A 19,972-nucleotide genomic window follows, 5' to 3' on the forward strand; every position below is an offset into this window, starting at 1 on the left:
GCTCCTCCTGTGGATTTTCCAGCCTAGGATTCCGAGATTTGTCAAGGAGGGTCCTAGATAAGGTCTGTGGACTTGCAGAATAACCCTCCCGCTCTTCCAGGCGTTCAGACGTGTCTTTCGACGTATCTTTAGACCTGTCCCTTAGTTTACTGTCTGCCGAAACGATCTTAGCAAGACTCGCTGATGTTCGGCGTTACCGGGAGGGGTTAAGGCTGTTTAGACAGTTGTGCTATAGCCTTCGATGCAACCAGAGCTTTATGCGTCAACACGCTCTTAGGAGGAGTCTTGACGGCCTTGTGAGATTTGGTGCTGGAGCCCTTACTCGTCGAATGCACAGACGCAGTTGCAGAGAAGGCTGTCGATCACATGACTCAGCAGGTGCCGTTGAGGAACTCCACGTACCTGTTGGCGCCTTGGTCCACTTCAACTGACCTGCCGAGGCGGTACCAGGGGTTGTGAGTTTGGTCCTACGGGTATTGTGTGCGTCCCTGTCGCTGGGGTGTACCTTCCCCATAGCAGGACTATCATCGTGCCTCGTGGGGCCAGGGACGGACGTGGAGCGTAAGCGCTTCGATGTGAGGTCAACGGCAGCTGGATCGGAGCCATGGGCGTTGCATAGCTCATCACTTTCGGCGGCGGGAGCTACCCTTGGCCTGCAACATGGCGTAGGCCGCCCACCGCTTCACTCGACGCTCCTTGATCGTCTTAAGACGCAGGAATTGGCAGTACTTACAGGACGCCTCGTCGTGATTGAGGGGAAGACACTTATTGCACCGCCGGTGCTAGTCTTTCCAGGGGTATTTTGCCTTGGCAAAATTTAAAATGGTGTCCTGTCCATAGCTCAGGTGTGTGAAAGTGACGGCAAAACCAAAAGGGCAAAGAGAGGGGAGAAGGAAAGATTATTGAAAAGAATAGAAACCCTCAGACCCAACTCTCCCTACTGTATAGGCTGGCCAGAAGGCCTGGCTACGTTGTCGGCAGCGCCAACCGGAGCACCAGCCGTCAAAGTCTGTTTGCTGTCTTCTGCGGTGGTTTAAGAAGCAATCGAAAAGGGGACGAATAATATAAACGACCGGGTCAGGAAATATACCAACTTTGCAATAAGTAGGAGCTCTGCATAAGGCGACCAGCTAGCTGGGCGGAAAACAACAATCTGAGGGACCTCAACGGGTGATGGATTTTGGGTACACTACAAGTCACGTTAGGGATAGTGTTACAGGCACACCCATCTCGACATCCCCTTTAGATCCTCGAAAGATAAGATGCAATACTGTGTGGTTACCACTAAATGTCGGACTATATGCACAGCATGCGATTCTAAGCAGATTAACAAGCATCAGAAATATATGTATGCACACACAAACACAAAACGGCAGGAGCGCTACTCTGGACTGTTTGAGCTTACTGCAGCTTGGACCCAAATATGTTCTCCTAGCGTGCCTTCATGCCTCTGCAATCTTCAGGGAGGCCGATTGGATTCATGTTTTCAGGGTTGACTCTCTCTGATAAGTACCAGTACGTGGCAGCAGGGAATTCTGGTAACTAGTGTAGAACCAGCCAGCATCCAACTCTCCCCAATTTTTCAACAGTAGCCCCCAGTGACGGGGGTGGGGGGAGGGGAGTTACTATCAGCATGGCATGACACCAACCACCTGAAGGAGTAAAGATGATGCACAGTGGGGGAGGCTACATTATGAACACAGATACGGCGTGCCTGTATAAAGGACTTCATTGGCAATGGTAGGGGATAACGATACATTGGATGGGAATTTGGTCCAACACATTGCTCTAGGATTAGCTAAAGGAGGGGAGGGACGGAAATAGCACAATCACAGATACACATAGTGGGACATCCCTCGGAACGGGCTGAACTTTTCAAATTAAAACACGTGACCACAATGACAGGGATGTGCAAAGGGGGAAGGAGGCTCAGTTTACTCATCATTGGTGGCGAGGGGGAGACAAGGGAGAAGGATAACAATAGTCCTACTAGGCCTTGTGACATTTGGATCGTGCAAGTGCAGTAATGAGCAGTGCGGGGGGGATGGATGGGGGAGTGCAGTTTATGCAAAATGAACTGCTAGGATGGGGAGTGCAGGGCAAGAGGAGAGCGTGCAAGTGAAAGGAGGGGTGCCATATGTATTTTGAAATGTTTTTTATCCTGCGCAATACAGAATGTAGATTGTGCACCTCCTTGATTTCAGAGGTTTATGAAAGCTCCAGTATGTAATTGGTTGTTGTGCATTATATACATTTTCACCATTTGGAAATGGCTGTTGCGAGAAGGAAATGCGACTCGTTACAAACATGTTCTTCATTAACCGGGTTACGTATATCCCTTTTAAGGTGGCCGTTTGGAAAGCACTAACCAGCCAGCATATTAGCTGATGCTTACGTGAACACTATGATAGGGCTATTAAATCACTGAACTGGACTCTCTTCAAAAGCTGTGCCTTTTCACTGTGTACATGGTATGTGAACAAGCAACACAGTTGTTGCAAAACGTGTCATGCTGCTTATCCCTATGTTCCTGGGATGAGGATTTGGAAAATAAAGAATATTGTTAGATTAAGTAATCCAGAGAAGTTTATTGTTAGTAGTTGCTGGGTTTGGATTGCGACTTGGGGTACTTCGGTACCTTTCTTTGGATATTTTGTTCAAACAGAGACCCCATGCCTTCTAGAACTTTTGTTCTGCGCAACTGCTTTGCACCTCACAATTGCAGACGGATCCAAATCAGTTCTTTCAAGAAGCCAGCTACAAGCCGCACATTTGAAGCTAAACTTTCATTCACAGGTATAACATGCAGCATTAAGAATTACTAAGCAAACCAAACCCCTAGTGTAAGAGTAGCTGGGTTATGCCCAAGCAGTAACTGGTAACACGATAAGAGGTGGGAGGGCAGACAACCCTTGCGTCAATGGGCCAACAAGCGTATATAATGTTCGTAGATAAACCGGTTTGGTTGGTCTCAGTTGTTAAAGCCACCTTCTTCAGGACTGTCTTCAATTTATATTTACAAGGAAAAGTGGCTACTAATATGTGGCCTACTCATATGCTGTATCCGATATCCATTCTTGACAATGGCACAGTCTCACCTCAGAACTGTTTTCGGAGACCTTCAGGCAGCCCTGTTAACAAGGGAGCTGCATTAATACTAGGTCAGGTTAACTAGCATTAAGTTAAGTAATGTTTAGAGACTATTTTATGTACGTTTAGAGCATATACATTCAATAATGTCCAAAGATACTCGCAAGTCACTCATCTGTCTAAATTGCATAGTGACAGCCAAGCCTCCAGATAAGGTGCGTCCTCTGCATTTTTACACATGAAAATCTTGTAAACACGACAGCTTTATTATTTTCCTGTGTGCATTTACACACAAGTTTAGAGCACAGGCCAGTGCAAAGGTCAGGTTACTGGACAGGAACCAGAAGGCTTCTTTTGATTTTTATCTGCATGGATGTAATTGCAAGCCATGTATAAACGCCTCTGAAACAGAATGCATTTCTCTGAAGCCTTTCAAAAAATGAAACTGCACACTGTGATAAAAAGGAATGGTTCTGCCGTGTTACTGCTTATGAAGCAAACAGAAGCACTATGCATGTTTATTTTCCTAGAATTTTAGGATTGTAAAATTAATAAAATGGAAAACTAAGTTGCAATTAATATTTTGTAAAAAAATTATGCTTTTTTCCCCCCAGTGAAAGCAAACCAGTATTGCACAATTGTATTTTTCAGAGTTCCTGTGCTGTGTGCATAATCATGCGGAGATCATTTTTTACACTTACGATTTCATTTACACTCCAATTATAAAAATAGTGTGAAAATGACGAGTATGCACAGTCTAGTTTACATCCATTCAACCTTGCATTCAATGGGGTACATTACTATAAATGGTCAGTGGCAGCAGAGTCTTTGCTCGAGGGTGATTGATCGTCATTACACCAGTTCTAACCTCTCAAAGCTTCAAGACTACAATTAAAATATCCAAAACCTGACTCTCCAGGAAGTGCAAGCGCTGTTCAAAAACAAACAAATTAAAGTTACATTTGTAATTGAAATAGAAACTCAGCAAAACCTGGCCAAACCTGGCCCTGTGATAATCCAGATAGGCATTTAACTTTATGTAGTGCTTCATACATGGTTTGTCCAACATCTAGGCACTGTGATTATTATACCTCAGTCGATACTCAGTTAACTGACCAAGCCAATAAGATAGCTCAGCCGGTTAAGCACTCGTTGCTGCGATCTGTGCGTGATCTGTAGGTTGCAGGTTCGAATCCCGGCAAGGCCAACTCAACCTTTCAAATTTGATAACGGAGTACTGACTTCGGTTTGATTATTGTGATCAATATGTTCTATGTACAGCGCTTTGCCAAAAGTGCTAAATAAATAACCATTTGACCATGAGATTAGATATAGAATTTAGCATGGAGCCCTTGCCTATCTGCACTGTTGTACCATAACATTGGCATATCATTAGGTAGCAATAGCTTCAGGAAAGGAGGACTTTGTATATGTATATGTAATGTACATATAGCATAACATCTCAATGTTAACGATATTGCCTCATCCTACATCGATTTTGAAAATATATCGATATATCTCCAAAACTCTATGTATCGTCCCGCCCTACATCCACCCGAACAATACTCGCAATTTTGTACTCACCAACATCAATTTCCAGTGGCTAGTGCAAATTGAAGCTTAATGATTTAAAATAACTTTTACAAGATTGAATACCTGCGTGCTGAAGACTTGGATACAAATGAATCCCTCTTGGATGGGGGAATGGGTAGGACCCAACATACCTTTTCCAGGCTGCAAATCCATCTGGACCATTAGGCATGCCCCTGTGCCCCTTAGAGCACCTTCCCTTATTTATAGGTTTGGTGCAGGAAGCATTTCAGTCCCAGATTATGTGTTTTGTGGAGCAGCTGTACAGAAGCGGAAGCCATTGGACTGAAGAGAAGGCCAGCAGAGACGGTAAGCGCCAAAGATAATGGCTCCTGCAAACGAGAGGCGGTCCCTGTGCCCAAGGTTAAAGCTCACCATCTTAAGTGTCTGAGCCCTGACACAGAGGTGAGCAAGTCTTAGAGGGAATACAGAGGAGGAAGATGAGCCATAAGTAATCCCTCCCACATTGGAGCACCCTTGCACCACCCACATTGACACCCTCGCTCCGGCCCTTGCTGATTTTTGCAACCACTCCTTGCCCCAGGATCCTCCCCCCCCCCCCCCTCTGAAGCACTCCCTTGTGCATCCGCTTCCCAAGAAGCCCACAGCTGATCCTTCTTGTCCAGCCAACTATCGCCCAATTTCCATTACTCCCTTTCTGGGAAAACACCTGGAAAAGTTGGCCACCTCTCAGCTTAACCTTTGTTCCAATTCTGTTGGCCGTCTCCATGACCACCAGTTTGGCTTCAGAGCGAAAACTGCTCTCCTGAACATTCGTGTAGATCTGCTCTCCAACCTTGACTCCAACATTCCTTCTGTCCTCATCCTCCTCGATCTCTCTTCTGCCTTCGACACGGTCAACCATACCATCCTGCTCAACAGTCTCTGTGAAAACCTGGGTATCACTGATCAAGCTCTGGCCTGGCTGACCTCTTCCCTCTCTGATCGACCCTCCCAGGTCCAACGTGGGTCCTATTATCCATCTTCCTCTCTACCTGTGGTGTTCCCCAGGGGCCCAACCTCTCGCCCTGGCTTTTCAACCAATACCTGGAAACTCTCGCCCAATGCATTGCCATTTTCTGCTCAAATCTCCAGTGCTACGCTGACTTATATTTAGGCTGCCCTCGGCCACCACCTCTCCCTCTCTCATCTCCGATTGCCTAACTGCCATTCAAGATTTGTGTGCCGGCAATTATCTTTGTCTGAATGCCAGCAAGACGGAGATCCTCCTCATCGGCACACCTTCACTGTCCTTTCCCCTCACTCTCTGGCCGGCTTCCCTTGGCCCTCCTCCTATCCCCACCTGCAAGGCCAAGAACCTCGGGGTCATCTTTGACTCCACCCTTTACTTCTCTGCCCACATCTCCGAGGTCTCTAAAAAGTCAAACTTCCTACTGCACCTCCTCAGAGGTACTCTGCCTTTCCTCTCCTTCCCCCAGAAGCTCATGGTTCCTCTCCTTCCCCCAGAAGCTCATGGTATCCCAAGCTCTGGTTCTCTCTAGGTTGGACTATTGTAACAGCCTCTTTCTAAATCTACCTGCCTCTACTCTCCACCCTCTGCAACTCATCCAGAACAGGACTGAGACTTGTCCTTGGCCTCAAGCCCTGGGATCGTATCGCTCCAGCTCTGAAATCTCTCCATTGGCTCCCATAGGATGCAGGGATTACATTCAAAACCCTCTGCATTGTCCACAGGGCTTTCTGGGGCCTGGGTCCAAAATACCTTCAGCTATCCCTCCGCAAAAACCTCCCCTCTCGAGCTCTTCGCTCCTCTACCGCTAACTCCCGCAGGGTTAGTCGTTTTTCAAAGAAACGAGCTGGGGGTAGATCTGTCTTCGGCTGGGGCCTACCTCTGAACAGCCTCCCTGCCACTCTAAAACTTGAGAACCATCTCCGGTTCCGGAAGCACCTCAAGACCTTCCTCTTTTCTTCTGCCTTCGCTCCCCCTCTCCGCCTCTCCCCCGCTGATCTGTTCTCTTGGCACCGTGCACCTGGCCACCCTCTGTCCTCCGGGTCCAGGTACCTGCTCACCCTGCCACCCTCCCGACTGCCCCCAGGCCACCCCTTGCACTGGGGTCTGTATCTGTACCCATACAGCGCCCCCCCCCCCCGTTTTGTTTCTTCCTGCACATCAGACCTACCTTAAAACTAGCACTTGCAAATTGCTGGCTGCACTACCACTGTTTGTTGCCTTTATTATTTATCAGTTTCTCCTCTGCTTCATACTTTCCACTTCTCCCCCCTTCAATGCACTTGCTCGTTCTCAATCTCACTGGGCCTAGTAAGATTGCTGTTTTGTTCTCCCCGGTTATCCTCCCGTGACACGTCACGCTCTGAAACACTTCTGTACGAGCGCGATAGAAATAAAATATCAATATCACATGGTCCCTAGCAGGTTGCACAAGGTATGAGAAGCCACTGTCAGGAGCATGGACAGCAGGAAGTCGATGTGGACATGTTCAATGACAAAAACAAGCACATACTGAAATCCCACACATACAGGAAGAGACACCAACTACTTTCCGATTTCAACAAGCACTGGGGGCTACCCAAGGCATGGTTAGGGACAGTAGCTGGCAGTGCAGCGGGAGCCTTTCTGCCAACCTGGCGGTCATGGCTCCCCCTGGAAAGAATAGCATTTTAAACAGCCACAATTTGGGAGAGTAGCACAATGGCTGGCTGGCTATCTAGTCGTGTGCCCTCCTGGCATGATCTTACAGACACTATAATGCACAATTGTCAGGTGCCAGACACAACACTAGTTGAACTCTGGATCAAATCAGACAGCCTTACAACTAAGATTTTCAAATTGGTGCCGCAATTCCCACCGAACAATCTCGTTGACCCCCTTCTATAAAGCTATCACATAGGAATTACACCTTAAGGAAGACAAATGCAATATAGCAGAAGGCATAAAATATGTTGTGTTGCATAGAAATCTGCTAATTAAATTGACACTTGTGTTGCAAAATAGGAGATTTAAATTGCACTGTTCAATGAAAACGCAGCTGATCCTGCATTCCCCTTAGGGAGGGAGAGATAGATATATAGCAGTGAACAAAAACAAAGGGGCTACACATGTGATATCATCAGTGATGTCATCAATGACATTTGTTATGCCATCTTTCATGTCCTGGGTGTTAGTTTTAGCAGTGCACAGTGGTGCGGGCAGGTATGGTTGCTTAGCCTACCATAACTGGGGAATTTCAGGGGTTTTTTGATTTTACTTTGAACCATAATGGCACGTTTGTAAAGTTTTTTTAGTGAATTGCACAGGTTTTTAGTACTGCAACTTAACCATAACGCCCCCTTAAAGTTTTTTTGGAGTGAATTTTACGGGTTTTTAATAGGTCAATTTAAGTATAAGGTCATTTTAATAAAAACATTTTTTACAGCATGTCACAGATTTTCACTAGGGCAACGTAACCATAACGACCCTTTAACAAGGTTCTTTTGCTAAACAGTATACACCTTGCGAAGAATGCCACATGACAATATGCTGGCGTACAGCACAGTGACTTGTCCCAGAATCAGTACACACTTAACAGCAAGCTCTATGCCTCATTGAGAGTGTGGAAAGATTTTAAATTGATGTCGGAACGTCCACCTTCAACATTTCCCTTACACAGCGGCAACACGTATTGGTGGGCAGCGATTACCAATGCACTACACATTATATATTTTTAGCAAAAGTTCCACTTATCTGAAAATGACATCAGCTAAAGCCATCCCTCCTCCCCAAGAAACAGCAGCACTGCTCACTGCTGTAACGAAGAAGCATGAGAAACAGTGCCGCTACCTTGCAAATAACAAACGCACAAAATGTTTCGCTGTACATCTACCGCCCCATATTACCGTTTGTTGCCTCTTTGCTCATTGCCGTTGGAAAATTGCCTTATTACCCGTCGTAACAAAAATGAAAGCCACCCGTAAACAAAGTAAATATTCCGTTAAGAGCGGCCTTTCACAGTGTAAATAAATGTAAACAAAAAAAATTGCATACACTCCATGTACTTCATATTTCGCAGTAAACTCCATAGACGCAATAATCGTTGCCAGTAATACTCTAGATTTGCAAAGCAGTAACGTGTGCTACTAAAAAATAGGATTACTGGTTATAATCGGGGGCAGCTTTGGCAGGTCGGATTACAAAAAATCCTTTTTCAAGATGGCCACCATAGAAAGGGAAGGCGGTTGTTTCATACATAGCCCCTCTTCCCTTTCCATGGTAGCCTGCAAAAAGCACAAGTACGTAACATGACGCAGAACCTGTAAATAAGCATACAGCGACGTACAACGTAATAACTTACATTTTGAATTAATAGACTGGATTGTAAAAGAAAACGTTAGCATTTTAGAGATGGTAAAGTAGGTTTATTTAACAAGAAACTGTCAGAGACCATCGGAGTAATCCCATTTTCAATTGAATAATAACAATGGTTCTAAGGGCGTCATTGCAAATGTTAAAGATGAGGAACACGTTGGTTTTTCCATACAAAAATTATGGGTTCTTGGTTAGAGCAGCCGCTTTGTTTCCACACCGATTTCCAAGAAGGCGCCATGACCTTCGGCCTACAGCGCCATAAATGATATGATGTTGCTCCAAATAGCGAGTTCAGAGTACGGGCAAAGCGGGCTTAGGGTGTCATTCCACATAATTGTTATGGACAGGCACCCGCTCACCAGTAGTTGTATTTGCCGGCCAAAAAAGCCGTCACTCGGCATCTGGAAACCATGGCACGGACAGACGGCAAGATGTCCCTGGGCAGAAAACGTAACACAAAATACGTGTCAATAACCAACCTCTAGCAAAAAATTGCAAAAAAGACAAAGAATGTGCAAAGTAATACACAAATGTAAGTAGTCAAACGTGACATTTTAGTGAAAATTTACTATTGACCATGACCATAGTAACAGGCTACAAACACCGAGATTCTGAATGCACCGGAAGGTAAAAAAAAAAATGCCAACTACACATGAAGACGACAAATGAGTTTTGAAGACAAAATGAATGGGCATGTAAAAAAAAAATTAAATGTGATTTCAAACAAGACCAAACGAACGTGCAACGTGATACACAAAGCTATGTGGGCAAACTAACATTTCAAACAAGAAATATTAATGCTAAAAAAGGGTGAGTGTAGTCATAACCTGCAAACGCGGAAACTCTGCACTCTCCATATTTAGAGGAAAAATATAACAGCACAGAAAGAATACTTCAGTTCTATTGGCACAAGTAGAGTTTCGGTATTTAAAAGTAAACGCGGGTCGGTGTAGAGTGGTGAAAAGTAAACTTACATAATATGTACTGCCTCCATTCTTTTTCGCCAAGTCAGACCAACGTATTCGCACCGAAGAATCTTCGTGGACTGATAATGCATGTGCCTTACAAACATTTTTAAAACATAACCTCATCAATTGGTATTTTTTGCGAACCTTTCATTCCTTGAATTGCTGCTAAAGTTCCCTTTCGCTCAAGGTCAAAAAACAATTGCCCCTTATACATCCACTCGGATGAGTGGGCCTATTGAGCGTGCAACCAAAAAAGCAACTCATGTGACCTTCACGCAGAAGGCAAATACATTCTTACTTTGCAACAACATTTTGAAATTCAATTATGAGAACCGCTACTCCCATAACCCTCCAGAATCGCTGTTTCCAGCAAACAGTGCAGATGGCGTGCTTAGTTTTCAAAACTTAATACGCCAGTCTGACGGCAATATTATTACAAAAACATTGTAACCCAGATGCACTAATTGTTAGTGGTACAGTGAGCACCAACTTCCATTTAACCGTATGACTTTGGTGGCAAGAAAACGCCACGTTTTCTGTTTGTGCTGCCACATCCCATCCCACCCTCCTTAAAGGTCACCTTCTGAAATAGGATTTCATAAGTGTGACAAGTGCAATACTGTCTTGTTTTGTTTGTGTTTCTGGCGATCTACGCGTACACCAAAACATAAATAAAAGATGGCGGGGGCACCGAAGAAAGCTGACGTATTTCACGCTGTTCCACAACCAATCAGGGAAAGCGCCACATGTCAACGGACACAAAGTTTTTCCCCCATTCAGTCTATGGGGAAAAGAGACGTTTTACACAACGCCCTATAACTTCTCCCCCCATAGACCCAACATCACCAAACTCTCTAAAGACATTCAGCGTGGCCATGAATGTTTCTTACAAAGTTTGGTGAGCATTCGTCCATAGGGAAGCAGAGGTATAAGGCACCCAAAAAGTACTATTCCTATGAAACAGCAACTTCACCATAAGTACACAGCCACTACCGTGGCTATGTAATATGCTGCAGTGGTTGTGCGCAGGGCCTACAGTTTTGGGGGTATGGCGATACATATTTAAATATATGGTGTACAGTGACTTATAACTCCAGTGCTTATAAGATCGTTCTTGGATGCATGGCCTTTGGCCATGCACCCAGCCTAACAGTTACCGTGCGTATCTTGCCCTTTTATGCATGTAAATATGGCAAATACGGACCATTTAATTTTGTACTGCATACCGTGTATGCTTTGATTTATTCATTAATAAAAAACATACTTTCCACCACTAGATAGCAATGTAGCATTTCTTTTGTTAGCAGCATAGCCTTCTTACGGAGCAGGACGATTAGGCGCGGCCAGTTCGGCGCGGGAGCCAATTAGGCGCTGCAACGTTTGGCCGCGGGCTATGTTTTGATGCGGGGTGGGGGGTTACAGTATTTTTTAATGTGAATTGCGCAAATGCTTTAGAGTATTTTTTTGTCTTTTATCAATTGTTCCATCATGGGAGTTAAATATAAAACTTTTGCTGCCCAGGCACAAGGCCAGTTTGGTCTTGTGGTTAAGTTCCAACCCTCACAATCTTGCAGGCCATGGTTCGTGCTTGGGCTAAAGCTTTTAATTTTATTCCATTTGCAAAATATCACTTTTTTTTCAAATAGAATAAAATTAAAAGCTTTAGCCCAGCCACGAACCATGGCCTGCAAGATTGTGAGGCTTGGAACTTAACCACAAAACCAAACTGGCCTTGTGCCGGGGGCAGCAAAAGTTACATATTTAACTCCCATGACTGAACAGTCTAATAAAAAAAAAAATAATAAAGCATTTGGGCAATTCACAATAAAAAATTCACAATAAAAAATACTACACTTCAGGCCAGTCACTTGACCCCAAATTATTTTCTAATGCAACACGTTGTCAGGCACAGTTTCTGTCAACGTGCTGCATTTGAAAATAATGATGCTTTTAAATTTGGCGTGAGGGAGTTTAGACGTGGCTGCAATTTCAGCTGCGTCCAAACGTCCCTCGCGCAAATTGGCGGCGCCAGGAAGGCTCCCGCGCCGAAATGGGCGCGGCGAACTGGCCGCTGCGGCCAATTGGCCGTGCCGAAAGGGGGTGTACCGCCTTCTTATGCATGATGGTGAATTTCCAACTGAAAGACCAAATCTGTGACAGCTAAGCGAGCAACACACAGCACGCACCCTTTTAAAATGTGTTCATACCCATAACGTATGTGTTGGATAAGTTTTACTCTCTTGCAGAGGAGAAAACTAATTTTTACTCTTGAAATTGCATTTACGCTCTAATTTGAAAAATCATGCGTAAAATACTCCCACCTCAAAATCTTATCTGGAGCACTGCATGCACCCAACACTGTACACCCTCCCCAGAACCATCTGAGCAATAAGCGATAGTACGGGTGTATGCATTGCAGTGCTATGGTGTGGTGGTTGTGGACAGGGCCTAGAGTTTTGAAAGTATGGCACGCACGGCCTACGGCCTTGCAGCCAAAAATGCACATCCTTCCCACAATCAATGTACTATATGAAAACCATAGTGCCTTGCAACTTTACTGCTCATAAAAAGGCCATGCACTCAAAACTCTACATCCTGGCCATGACCACCACAGCATATTGCACCCATTGTGGCTTGTAAGTCCACTACGTATAAATTGATGTTTGATACTACGGGTGCATCTATAGCTGTGATATGGTTCAGTGGTTGTGGCCGGAGGCTAGAGTCTTGGGTGTAAGGCCATATATATGTGAATGCAGGGGTGTACAGTATATGAAAACCATAATGGCTTATAACTGCAGTGCTTACAACTGTGTTTTCGGGTGCACGGCCTTCAGCCATGCAGCCAAGATTCTACGTACTGTCCACAACTACCACAGCATATCGCAGCCATAGTGCCTTATAAATTCTCTACGTACAAAGGAGATCTTGTGTACATGGCCTTTGGCCATGCATCCAAGATTCTAGTCCCTCCCTACAAACACCTGTTCAATAAGCGAGACTACGGGTGCAGGTATAGCTGCGATATGCTGCGGTGGTTGTGGCCAGGGCCTAGCGTCTTGGGAGTACGGCCTACGGCCATGCACCAAGACTCTAGGCCCTGGCCACAACCACCGCAGCATATCACAACCATGGCTGCCTGTAAATTATTAGCACACCCATACAAACAAAAATAGGAACTACAGCATCTACTCAATTGTAGTGTTCGATAACACCACACGTGTCCTTATAACAGTTTGGAGTTGCCTGCGCACAGCACGGACTGTAGTACTATCCTTGTGAGACCCCTCATTTTCAGAACTTACTAACATCCCGGACAAGGCGGCCATGTCGAATACATCATTAACACCTGCCGCCTAAATAAGTACAGTATTTCACCCATCTCTTACTCTCTGAAACTTCTCAAACACTGTAGCAGACCAAAACAGTTTCCGAAACACCATTTCATCTCTGGTTGCCACTGCGCTGTCATCGGATCCAAGATGTCGGGCGCATCCACACATTCTGACACACATCACGGCTCGCTGCAGCCAATCAGCAAAGACGTCGCGTGTCCGTGGTCATGACGCCACCCCCTAGCCAATCGGTATCTTGTCCGCGGAGGGAACAGGGAAGTGTGACCACCGAGCGGACATAGATATCACAAATTTTTTTTAGACATACTTTTTGGTCGTTTTAAAGGAAACTACTGGACGTATTGTCACCAAATTTACAAAAGCATGCTTTCGGGACCAAGCCCCTGCCCCTGCCGCAAATTTGGTGAAAATCCATCCAGCGGTTTGACCTGTAGGCGTGCGCAACATTTTTCCCCCAGTCTGTCTATGGGGAAAAAATACGTTTTAGGACCCGCCCTGTAACTTTTGCCCCCCTGGACCAAACATCACCAAACTTTGCAAAGAAGTCAGAGTGGCCCATAAACTTTTTTTGCAAAGTTTCGTGAGGATTTGTCCAGGGGGAGCGGATTATAGGCCGCCCAAAAATTGTTCTTCCTATGGAAACAGCAACTTAACCATAACCACACAGCCACTACTGTATATAGTGTGTGTGAGAGAGAATGCGAGAGAGAATAGGTCATCAAGCTCCTAAATGTGCCAATGGCCTGTGTGTGGGAAAAATTCTCTTTTCAAAAAATTGCAAGCCAGAAGTTAAAATGAGGTTAACTCTTTGGTAAACTCAACTATATCCTGTTTGGCAAAGATCAGCATCATATATTTTCCTGTAATTACATTTTTAAGTACTTACATAATACATAATTACAGTATTTCTACTGTAAAATACTGCATTGTCTCCATGTTGGTCAGTAAAGTTCAGTGTATCCTAATCTCAGTGTCAACTAGATTTCATTTTGATGGGGAATGTGCATCATATTGACGAAAGTAGTATTGAAGGCTATATTGAAAGCAATGATATCAATGACAAGGAGGGGCATTTTGTCCACTTGAAGTGTACAATTACCCTGCATACCGCAACGCCATACTACGTATTGAACCTCCAGCTATAACTTTCGTTTAATATTGCAAACTTTTTGATTTATGAAACATCTGAACTTCTAACAGCAAATGATGAGGCAAGCACTGTGCAACACTGACTGCATCCAGCGGCAAAGAGATGTGCAGTTAAAACATTCTACCGCCTTTTTAATCATATCTTGATATTTGTGCCCGTTCATGCAGCTTACCGTTACATGTTGCAGATAACTCACCTCACTATTGTCTTACATCAGAGCTACACAAAAAAATTGTATTGCTGCTCATTCTATATCTTGGATACAAATAACATCTAGACACGTTAAAAATATTAGTCATAAATAGCTAATCAAGAATGTTTTAATTAGAGCACACTGCTTATCAATGTATACCTTGGATCTTACAGGCACATTAAGTATTCCAATCTTACCATGAAAGGAACGCCTTACAAGCCCTCAGTAGAGATGACAACCTTGTCATCAAGTAGCCTGATAAAAAGGAGGAACATAAATCTTACCTAAGGTCCATAAACCTTACAACTACCAACCACCAGTTAGACCAATTGTCAGTGATACTGGGTGGATTACCGCACACTTTTCCAAATTTATTGACCAATACTCACCCAGAAGTGCTTGAACTAGACTCCTATATTCAAGATTCAATGCATATTTTTCAAAAAACTACATCAATTCAAATGGTGCTATGAATATACACTAGTGTGTCACAGCACTCTACACTGAGTTGGCTCTTGATCACTTTTTCACGAATATATCAGCCACATACAAATTACAGTACAACAGGTTCAAGGAGATGCTGGTCTTCATATTACAAAATAAGATTTTTGACTTCAACAAATTCCAGGGGTTGCAATCGGTGCATGCTTTGCACCCTCCCTAGCCAACTTCTTCATGGGGTATTTTGATAGCACCCGACACATTTGCACAGTACATCAAACAATGGAAACTTTACATCAAAGACATTTTGGTAATTTGGAATGACAGCAAAGTACTACATGAGTTCACAAATGAACTCCATCAGAGCAAATTCAAAATGACACTTACAGAACACCACAGCAAAAAGCAGCTACATGGTTTAGATCTACAAATATATACTAGGGCCAATATATTACAAACATTGCAAAAGCACTGACGTTAATCCCACCCTTTCCACAACTAACTTTCACTGCACGTGTAATATTGCTGGGTTCAAAATTGTAGAGCCAGGTTAGCCTGACACCAACAGCTACCAGGAGCTACCTTTGGCTCCCCAGGGCAACTCATGCCAAACAAGCCCACCTATATGATTATACTGTGCACTTGGGACAATCTAAAAAATAAACACCAGGACACAGCTAAACAATATTTAAACCTTAAATTATGGACAAAATGATAAGTGGGTATCTTATGTGAAAGTTAGATTTCCGGAACCCTGTATATAGCTCCTCCTTCCCCATTGGTAGCTCCTGGCCACTGGCTTATGCTGGATACCCAGGAGGGGCTTTTAGCTCATGCTTATCCAATCATAATTTCGAACCCCGATGTGGATAAAATATCCAGGAGAATGTATTTGTGCACTCAGGAACTGTAGTGAAGGGAAACAAGGAACACAACAATAGGACTCGATTGCAGAAAGATTCAGACAAAGAGGATACAATGCATGCAATAGCTCACAAGCGCAAACCAAATCACTCTCCAAAACCAGAAATGATTTACTGACACCTAAATCTATGGGACACAAAGACGGATATTTCTCAAACAGTGAAGTGTATTACACAAGATAGTCAGAACAAAAAATAGTGTATAAAACACTGGCTTCTGCTAAGCCTAGATAAAGATCTGGCGGATTACATAATTACCAAACCCAACATGGTCTATACTTGAGCCCCTACCCATCTTATGTAGTCTAAGTCATATGACCACTATCAAAACCAGGACTGTAACCTGTCTGAGTGCTCAACAAGATCTCACCGGTTTTTACAAAAGTGGAAGTAGCATAATGTGTACATTTGCCATGGACAATGTCCATTCTGTTAAACCGCGCGGTTCAGAAATTCAGATTAAGGTCTTCATTGCAGAAGTAAATTTACGGTATATATAAGATGCTTATGTAGTATCATACGTGAGCTAAGATTCCGTACCAGGGAACATTTCAACTAAATTGGTAGTCAGGATCAGAAAATACCACAAGTTATTGGAAAAAACTGGCAAAAGCAGAATCACATTTTTAGCTATAGATCAAGTGCCGGCTTCAAATGGAGGAGGCAACAGGGAATTGGAACTATGGCTACATGAAGCAAGATACATCTGTCAACAACACACTGTATATACAGGACTCAATCTGGACCAGGATGGGCATGTTTTCATAATGACTTATTTAACACTTACAAAAAGTCCAAGTGAATCATGTATTTGAACTCAATCTAAAATCTAAGGATTGTACAGTGACATACACCAAACTTATCAGCATAATGCAAATGTATCCATATTATTTATATTTTCCAATCAGCAATCATGCAATTCTTTAGTGCTGTATACAACAAATGTATGCTATCACAAATTATTACGTGACATCTGGTGGTCCACCAAGTCTGTATTTAGATTAGGAAGCATATCAGGGTTCGAAATTGAGGGGAGCTGAAAGCTATTTAGCTCCTGCTTCTAGCATAGTAGAGCTGGGTTAGCTTGAAACAAACAGTTACAAGGAGCTTATTTTGGCTCCTGGGGCCAACTGGTGCCTTCCAAACATCTAAATGGTACATTAACTGAGTATTTGAGAATGTTAATAAAGAAGAACACCACATCTCATACGTTTAAACACAATGGTTCATACAAAATGGACAAAAAGTTAAAGGAGCATCTCTGGTAGCTCCTGGATCCCTTGCGATAGCTCCTGCCTCCGGGGAGATGCCCGACACACCCAAGAGCTGGTTTTAGCGCCTGCTCATCGAATCTCAATTTCAAACCATGCTGATATCACCCAATAGTGATGCACTTTGGATACAGGCAAACATATTCATCACAGGGGCCTGGATGTCATACGTTACCATTTTTACTGTAAAATGGTAATATTTTTTGCTTTCTTTAAAATTGATCCTTCAACAACTTAATAAATGCAGAAATAGCGCATGCAGCCGTACTTATTACTGAGGCACTCTGAAACAATTTCTTGATGTATAAGTGCCTTACAAATGCACAATAAAACTGTCACACACAATAGCGTTTGTCACTTGCACTCTCAACCAAGCTTATGATCTATGACGGTGTGATGATATTAAGGTCTGCCGTCGTACGCCAGGGCGAGATCGGTTTTATATGACATCATGCATTATAGCGTTACACGCACTAGGACACCATTATTTAAAAACAAACAGACTGCACGCGCTGCTACCTCTCTGATACTGCACTTTTTTTTGTTTATTTGAGGTACATCTGATGCAAACAGACTGGCCTACAGACTTGCCTTAGAGACTGTCCTAACAGCTCAACACCCATGCCAAGCTATGTTGCAGAGCCGAGCTGTGGAATGCTGTGATGCCTCAGACTGCCGAGCATGAGGAGCTCCTCAGGAGAGGTACACAGTGATGAAGCTGCTGGCTCAAATCCCAAGGCTGCCAGAGCCTTCCTCGCAGAAAACAGCCTGCACTTACTAAACGTACTTTCTTCCTCCTGTTCTGCAAAATGACCTGTTTGTTATTATACGTGCTGGTTTATGGGCGGAGAATAGATTTAGCTACTCCATTGCACATAAGGATGAGCCAAGCCTGGGTCGTGGCTTGACGGCCATGCAAGGGTGAGCGAACCTTTGGATCTCCCGACAGATCCGAAACAGAGATCTGCCAAACTGGTGGAAAAACAACAAATCTCGTACCTGGAAGCAAAGGACAGATGTCGGAAGATCGGCAGAGCCCACAGCTGAAAGCTCGTGCAGAATCAGACGGAGCTGGCGCTTAAAAGGGGATCAGAGCAGCCGCGACCCCACACAAAATGGCGGGTGCGACACTGATGAGGCCGACGCTCCCCGCGGGGCAGAGGCATAGACTGAGCAGCTGGGCGAGCGGACGTAACAAGCGATGACCAGCAGAGTAAGAACGTGGACAGAAGGTAGATCTCCGAGCTGAGGATTTGGCAACCCCATACAACTGCGCAGCGGTCGAGGGAGATTGTGCCCGGCAGGGGCAAGGAGGCGGCCCAGCAAGTGAGGGGGGCAAGCTGGACCGAGCGGCAAGCGAGAGGTAGAGACTCCCACAATCAGATGCGCCTCGGGTCCAGCTGAGAGTCTAGAGGTGCCGGGGACTGTAAGGATATTTGGCGTGTTACAGCACAGAGTACAGCACTACTGCACAGGTAGCAATTTTTTTTTAATGCAGCGCCACCACATGGGTGCGGTGCATTGCTATATGTGTTACCAGATTAACATGACATAAGTAAAGCCAGGCTATTCAGTCAAAAACGATTTTAACATATAAGATGCAAATCTATTTTTACAGTTAAAAGCACACGTGCACATTCAAAAATGCACACTATTTTTCACCTGAAATGCCTATGGTGCAAGAGACACATTTGAAAATTATTAATAACTAACCTGACTAATAAAACTGCATTTAACATAACCCACTAATAAAAATGTGTCTCCACTGCAGAAATAGGCCTACTCTGAAAGTGAACTTTTAAACGCACATTCATTTTTTTTTCTTTTTTCTGCTGCTCTGTCCACATAACTCAGGAAGCCAAGCTCGAAGATACAGGAAATCAATTGGTTACAAATGGTTACTGTATAAAGGAGCCATTGTGTAGAAAGGAAGGAGATGGCATGATTAATTTCTGATTGGAGCAGCGTCATAGCAAGTATCATGCTAGAGGCAGTGATGAGGGTTTTACTGGGGGGAGTTTGAAGAGAGGGGGAGAACAGTCGGGATTTGGAGAGCTGGGAGAAGGACCTGTTTTCCTGGTTGGAGCATTTCTGCTGAAAAAGCTGAGAGTTCCAGGCAATGACCCCGGTTTGAGAACGAAAGACGCTTGTTTTCACCGGGGTTAATCTTCAAGGGAGCCACATTCAGAAAGAGAACAGCTGAAGAAAACTCAGGCTGAACAGATAAGGTAATTACAGAAGTGTGGGGGCTGAGTGTGTACGAGAATATTCAGTCAGTGTAGGAAAGGAGATTCCTGTGCTTTAATCACATGTTAATGTTGCAAATTGAGTTCTTGTCTCCACCACTCTTTTCAGTGTATCACAGACAATGCTGTTACTGGTGTCCAGTCATTTGGTCGAGGAAAAACTGGTCGAATGACATTTGGTCGACGCAATTTGGTCGAAAACCAAATGGTCGAATTTTTTTTTTTATTATATATTTATTTTTCGGGTTTTCGTTTTAAAAAAAAAGGGGTTTTTTAGAAAAAAAGGGGGTTGGGGGGGGACCCCCCCAAAAAAAAAAAAAAAAAAAAAAAAAGAGTGAAAAAAAAAAAAAAAATTCGACCATTTGGTTTTCCACCAAATTGGTTCGACCATTTGTCTGGTCGACCAATTTTTTTCGACCA

The 19,972-nt window shown here is 44.0% G+C and overlaps 1 protein-coding gene across 5 annotated transcripts in view; it reads right to left on the minus strand.

The window, feature by feature from the left end:
• NCAPH2 (non-SMC condensin II complex subunit H2) overlaps positions 1-19,972 on the minus strand; it is an 899,214-nt gene that overhangs the window by 827,611 nt on the left and 51,631 nt on the right. The window lies entirely within an intron of this gene.

Source organism: Ambystoma mexicanum, chromosome 12, assembly GCF_040938575.1.
Source record: "Ambystoma mexicanum isolate Mex_15411 chromosome 12, UKY_AmexF1_1, whole genome shotgun sequence".
Lineage (NCBI taxonomy): Eukaryota > Metazoa > Chordata > Amphibia > Caudata > Ambystomatidae > Ambystoma > Ambystoma mexicanum.